Source organism: Lactuca saligna, chromosome 4 (genome assembly GCF_052625555.1).
Source record: "Lactuca saligna cultivar CGN05327 chromosome 4, ASM5262555v1, whole genome shotgun sequence".
In the NCBI taxonomy this organism is placed as follows: Eukaryota; Viridiplantae; Streptophyta; class Magnoliopsida; order Asterales; family Asteraceae; genus Lactuca; species Lactuca saligna.
The window spans coordinates 225,851,993-225,859,576 of NC_136420.1; the positions used below are offsets into that span (position 1 = coordinate 225,851,993).

The 7,584-nt window shown below is 35.3% G+C and overlaps 1 non-coding gene across 1 annotated transcript; it reads right to left on the minus strand.

The window, feature by feature from the left end:
• Positions 1-4,556: 4,556 nt before the first annotated feature.
• On the minus strand, positions 4,557-4,663 carry LOC145044589 (small nucleolar RNA R71). Its single transcript, XR_013681538.1, has one exon. It is a non-coding gene; the product is annotated as a small nucleolar RNA R71 (small nucleolar RNA).
• Positions 4,664-7,584: the final 2,921 nt, after the last annotated feature.

The window sequence follows — 7,584 nt, forward strand, 5'->3', positions numbered from 1 at the left end:
TCTCTAGTGCCTATAAAAAATGTTCTTCCCTTACAGTTTCCTCCTTTTTCCCTTAACTTTGGACATTTTCTTTTGAAATGACCTACTTCTCCATATTCGAAGCAACCCCGATTTCCACAGCATTGTTTCCAAGCATGATTACCATAGTCAAATTCCTACAGTACTTAGCAGTGTCACCCTTCTATTTGTAATTGTTACAGTGCATCTCTTGACACGCACCCATATGGCGAAAATTGCATTTGTTACACTTTGGTTCATTTCCACGCTATTGCCTTTGTGGAGTGGGTGTCGATGCAACTATTACTTTCACCTTCCTAGTATTTTTCCTTTTACTTAAGGATTGTGATCCTCCCGAATTTCCATCATACCTGTTCTTATTATCTCTAGCTCTAGATGTGCCTACCTTATTTACTAGCGTGCCTTGTTGAATACACTGTTTAGTCAAGTTGAAAGCTAGACTCTTAGCATTATCAAAGGTAGTTGGCCTTGAAGAAGTGACATGCCCTTGAATTTGAGGGATTAAACCCCAAATATGACTCTCGATCTTTTTATGTTCAGGGGTAACAAATGTTAGGTACAGGGTGGTCAGATCATTAAATTGAGTGGTATAGGTAGTAATATCTACACTATTCATGGTGAGATTCTAGACTTCTTTTTCTAACTTCTGCATTTCTTCTCTGGGGCAATATTCTTCTATGATCATCTGCTTCAGGTCATACCAGGGAAGAGAATAAGCTGCATCCAGACCCATAGGCTTGGAAGGATCATTCCACCAAGATAGTGTCGTATCCATGAACATGCAAGTGATGACCCCCACCTTACAATCCACGGCATAATAACTAACATGGAATAAAGATTCCATTATTTCTATCCATTAGGTCATTCCTACTACTCCTTCATTCCCATAGAAGAAGTGAGGTTTGCAGCTCGTAAAGTCATTGTAAGTACAAGACCTTGGGTTTCCTTTATTGTCACCATGTGAATTGCTACTTCCTCTACCTCTATTTCTACCATTACCACTACCACCACCATCATCAATACCTCCACCCAATATAGTATTCCTTAAAATTCCATTGTTTTCCATATCTTTAGTGACATATTGTGCGGTCAGCTGCTAAACTACTGGCGAACTTAAAGTAAATGTTGGTTTCGGTTCTACTGACAGGGGTGGCTCCCTGACAGGTCTATTTCTACTATGTGGACTGGTTCTTATTTGTGGTGTGGTCTCTGGTCAAGTTCCTATATTTTTCTCAAGTGACTCTAATCCTTGGAAGCATGATTCTAGCTTAATATAGTCGATTAGGGAGAGTATAAGTTGTATGAATCATTGAATGAGTCATTGATCACCTTAATGACTAAGCTATTATAGCAGTTGTTGTGAACTTCTCTAAAGTTTTTCAAAAGAAAATTCTTTATTTTTATAATGGGAGAGATTCCTCTAATATTTTCAAGTACTTAGATTTGTTTGTTATTTATTATCTCCTAAATCGAGTACAATTACCTTGAATAATATTCCATACTCAATAAGATCTAAGTATAATCCCCTGAGTAATATGTCCTACTCAATAAAATCCAAGTATAATTCCCTGATATACCAAACTCAATAAAAATAAAAAATAAAACAATTCACAAGTGTGTAAGTTTCAAATAGAAATGATTTTTCAAAACATATTATCATATATATTTCGTTTGTTTCGAATTACATTTCATACTGCCCTAACCGAAAGACTTCCCAATAATATGTGTGAGGTTCCACGATGGAAAAGTTTATAATTACGAATTTACAATTTACTATGCCCAAAAAGAAGTCGACAAAGATGTATACACTTGTCTACTTTTCCAAAATCCCTAACTCGTCACCCACATTCAACCCTATTCCTGACTAATCTACCATAGACGGACACCGGTGCCTAGTAGATCAATAATGTCATCAAGATGGGACTGTTGATTAAGATTCCTCAGTACTACTGTATGGGCCATGCCCTCAGCATGATCTATTCAAAGATCCAAATCTTGTCTCCATTGTTGCATCTCTCTCATATGAACTCCATGAATCACTAGTTCTCGGTGAGCAATGCCAATATGATGATAAGTAATTTGTAGAGCATCCTAATCTAATGAATTTTCCTCCTCTCGACTCACAAGTCTCTCATTGAGATTCACTATGTTCTCTACCACACCACCTATCTCATCTAATAAGTACATGAAACTGATTTTCCAAGCGTGCAACTCATGAAGTAAGTATTAGTATCGCATTATGAACCGGCGACATAAAGTAAGGTAGTACCTTCTCAAATGGTCCTCTTACCACATACTGTGTAGTGTCCTGATCGTCCTTAAAACCCCAAGTCATGAGTTGACCAATCCATGGTCGTGGTAACGAGGGCTATGATGGAAATATTGGTGGTCGATAGTGCCTAGGTATAGGAATGTTCCTCGGAGGGCTCCTCCTCCGGTAAGTTCTTGACTTTGTCCTATAGATCATGATATGAGGGATAAGTGGAATAGTTTCCTCCTCAGTAGCTAATATTTCCATATTTATACATATATTTAGGATTTATTTTAATACATTTTAAGCTGTAATTTGGTTATTTGCAAAGATATTTGGTACTTATTGAGTTAAATTACATTTTGCAGTCAAAAACAACAAAATCTGAAACCTAGAAGGGCTGGAGCTGAAGTTCGGAGCTTAAATGAGCATAAAAGAAGAGAAAATTGAGTTAAATAGAAGCTCACAATGTAATCCATTATTGTTCACGACATGGGAATGAAGATTCCAGAAGATAACTACGTGGAATGCAGTTTCCTTGCCTAGCATGGATTGTATTGCGCTCAAGACATGAGCCATTATTGCTCACGACGTGAGACACGATATTTGGAAACTATGAAAATTCCTTTAGCTATCAACTTTTAGGAGGTCCGATTGGATTGTTTGGAGAGATAGTCGATTTTAGAGGCTAGAGAACTCCGAAAAATAACCCTTTAGAAGATAGACCGATTGAAGATTAATGATTTTAAGATTACACATCACATTTGGTTTGTATTAAATTAACAATGTCAAATTCTTATGTTTCTATAAGCTTATTTTCTACTATGAATAGATAATCTTTTGGCTTTGATTAGTGTAAATGAACCCTAATACCACATGTTAGTTTCTAGCTTATATTTGGATCTTATGAAGTTGGTTAATGCATGTGTTTGATGATCATTACCTAGCATGTTAAAGTTTGCATTTTTGTTTATTTGATTCAAGTTGAGTGTATTTTAATGACCATTTGAAATGCATGAATTTGTTTACCCAATAGTTTATGATCATTAAATTGCTAGAGCTAGGATTAATCACATCTTAGATTAAGTACTAAAGGTAATAAATTCAACTGTGTTGGAGAACATAATTTGATCATAATTATGTTACATCAATTGTGTTGATCATAGATGATTATCTAGATATATCTTACATAGCCCAATTATCATTAATAATCAATTATGTATTTGCGTGTGTATGATCATTACATAATATTTCATAAATTGATGAAAATATTAGGAGATTGGATTAAGACTTATAACTCCATATAAATTGGTAACCCACTGAATAAATCCATACTTAGAAAGTACAAATAGAAAAAGAGGGATTCGAAGCTAACGGAAGTGTCTTTTAAATCTTAGTTACAATTGTTTTTAGTTAAGTGTTTAATTTTAAGTTAATATGGACTTGCAAAATCAGATAAAAACCTCTTCTCTGATTATTGTTTTTTAGATTAATTTTTTGTAATTATTTTATTAGCAAAATCCATTCCCTGTGATCAACATCCGACTTACTATTTTATAATTCAACTAGGTACACTACCTAAGTGCAATTAGATAGTTAAGTAGGTTAGGATTATAAATTTAAAACCAGGTAGTATATAAATTGTACATCAAAGTTTTTGGCGTCGTTGCCGGGGAACAACTATTTTAGTTGGTAATTTTATTGCTTTAGATGAATCGATCCTTTTTATGAGGTGAAAACCGCAAAAAGTAAACTTTATATATTAAATAAAATTTTCTTTTTTCTACAGGTCTCACGGAGTGAACGTTACCTGTCACGACATGAGAACTGAAGTTTTTCAGTTTTTCGTTTATTTTAGTTTTTGTTCTTTTTACGTGTGTTTTCTAGTTTTTTTAGCAGGAAAAATGAAGTACATCACAACCATATCAATGGAAGAGTACAAGAAACATACAAGGAACGAAAACAAATGGGATCCTAGTCCTCCAAATATCCCAACCACTGCAAGGGTCGAACAGCTAAGACACATTCTTGGCATGCTAAAGGAACTACCTTCTTATGGGAAGGAGAACGAGGACACTTATGAGCATATAAAAGAGGTGGTGGAAATTTGTAACTATTTTCATGCACAAAACATCAGTAAACATGCGGTGACGCTTCGACTTTTTCTATTTACACTAAAGGGTGAAGCAAAAGAATGGTTAAAATGACTCCCTTTGGAACAATCACGACATGGGTTGATTTTAAGACTGAGTTCGTAAACCAGTTGACCCCTCCTTCGAAAGCGATGAAGCTTAAAAGAAACATACAAAATTTTCAACAATTAGAAGGGGAGTCGCTATACGAAGCTTGGGAGTGTTACAAGAGATTGTTACGACATTTCCCTCAACATGACTTCAATGTGAAACAAGAGATCTCAATTTTTTATGATGGAGTCAACGTGCGCACTCACCAACTTTTAGACTCTCAAGGGCCCATGACAAAGAAGGATCTGACAACAAATAAAGCTTTGATTGAAGAATTCCATAAGCATTGAAGAGAGTATCACAACCCAAAGGAGAAATTCACTAGAGTAAAAACTAGTAAAGATGGAGTTCAAGATGCTATCAATTCAATAATTGCAAAGCTTGACGGGATGGAAGAAAGGATCACTAAAATGGGTTGATAAATTCAAGATAGAAGTGGAGTTTGTGGGGGACCCCATTTCACAAGGGACTGTGAATTGGAGTACAAGAGAGATCAAGATAAAAAAGAAGTTCAAAATCTAAAGCATGATCTCTACTAAATAGAACAAGTCCAATATGAGAAAATATCTACTCTCGAGTTAATGCTATTTAGATTTAAGGAAGCTTGAGAAAAATGACAAGACGCTACCGATGCAACACTTAGAGAATAATAGGAATCTATTTTGAGCATCCTCACACAAGTCGAGGAATTAACAAAGCTTGTGCAAGAAGAGCTATTGAATACACCTTCAAGAAAAGTAGAGTCAACCGATCAAGTCATGGCCATTTATACGAAAGAAGAAGACGAATTGGTGCATATGCTGGTCCTTGATTCAATTGATCAACAGCCTAATCAGTCACTAGAAGTAAAAGCCAAAGAAGAAGAAGAGTATCGTGAAGCTGCCCAGTCAACACGAAGTGGAAGCAATTGTGCGTCATCATGGGAGATAAAAGAAAATTATGAATTTTTTTGTCGTTGAGCCATATCTACCACCTCGCCTTTACCTATCTCGTACCCAAGCAAATCTGGTGAAACAAGAAAACACGAAGTTCCTTAAACTTGATGCGCTTGAAGACATTAAAAGGTAAGCATAGGAAGAATTGGAGGAGCTTTTACCCAAAGTGTAATTTAAAAAAGAAGTAAATCATTCGAATCCTTTAGTTTCAATGCGTATGATTTTTGAGGTGTTTGATTTTACAAGACTACCAAATCAGGTCACATAGCTTAACATCTGGTTTTTGTTTGGGTTTGGATTAATTTCTGTTTTTCTGTTAGTGCTAAACATCTAGTTTTTTGTTTGGGTTTGGTTTGCCTTCTGTTTACCAGGTATTATGAGTTTGAGAAGGGCTCCTCAACAACAACAAGGCAATGTCTCAAGCGTACATCTGTTTTATGAATTTCCCAATGATCTTCCCTACAAAATATTAAATAACTATACAAACAAGCTATGGTGGTTTTACAATCATGAGTTTTCCATTTCACCAATAATACATTAGATTTGGTGATGAGGATGATGTGTGATGATTTTGTTGGGTTTTATGTACTATAACACTCCTATGGAGCACATACAACCTAATGCTTTGGGTCTAAGTTTTCTCTAGTTATACATGCAACAAAATTATCTGAAATGGAGGATAATGAACAAATAGAGGATAATGAGAGAGAAGTTATGAAACACCAAAATCGGCTAGGGTCTTAACTTGGAATCATTGGCCATTTTGGTGGTGCTAGGGGTTACATTTATAGTGTGGAATTCCTAGAGTTTCAACTGGTAAACCCTAATCCACTTCCTTGGGCCTTAATCCAATAATCCATATGTTAAGCCCTTTAGACTAATTCTTCATGGGCTCCACAAAGATTTCATCCATCCTAATCAAGATGGATCATTAGCCCAAACTATATGTATCAATGATTTACATAACCAATCCTCGTTAGTTTAATTAGTCTCTTTTGATCACTAAATTAATTCAAAATTAATTCTTGATCAATACTAATTAAAGAACATGATATCTCAATTAATATATTATACTTATAATATATTAATAAATCACAAATAACATCTTTCTTAAATATCCATCCTATCAAATTGCTCTGGTGAAGGCAAACCATAATGGACCATGCTACTATCGGGTCAAGTACATACCGATTATAGTTATGGGCTTAGATACCTAATCCAACAATCTCCCGCTTGGATAAGTCTAATAACTATTATTGTAGGTACGACATCAAAATCTGATTAGCAATCATAGCTCTCAAAAGCCGTTGTCAACTCTGATCAATAATGCGTCCTTTAGATAAGGGATTATATATTCCTCCATTCTAGATACCGTATCGACATGTGACATGGATAGTGACAACCCAAAATTTCTATCTTGTACAATCATTTAATTCAGTCAAGGTTAGACTTGTTTCTGCTAACATTTAGCACTGTTTAAAGTCTGTTTGAGCATTCTGAGCCTAGTACACCAACGGATTATGTGTTTAGATGTGTCAACTAAAGTACCAAACCATCAAACAAGCCATAAACCCTCAAATGAGGAATTTACGGCCAGGACCCATGAGTTTACGGACGTAAACTCATGGTGGCCGTAAAATCCAGCCTATAAGTATCATCAATAATTCTTCATTTTTCTTCACTTTTACCAATTCCAATCCAAGAAATCAGTTTTGCTCTCAACTATCATCAAGAATTCTTTATTTTTCTTCATGAATGTAAGTAATTCCTTCCATATATGTGTTAATACACCTCTTATCTTTGATAACCCTTTGAATTCATCCATGAATTTCATATTTTGAGTCTAGATCTTCAAGATCCTCAAGAACATAAAGAACACTCTTGTTCTTTCAGCCGAAAACACCCTCCTTTGTCTTCAAATCGTAAGTATCTACCTCCTATACTTGTTATTTAGTTAGGATATTGGATTAAGGCCTTGAAATCAAGCATTTCCCAAGAACATGAGGTGTTTACAGCCAAGAGCATCTCCTTTGGCTGTAAACCCTAATTAGTGGTGCTTATGGACCATAACTTTATCCTAAGGCTTGGATAAGTGACTAGAACTCTTCCTTATGACTGTAAGACCTTTAATCCATTC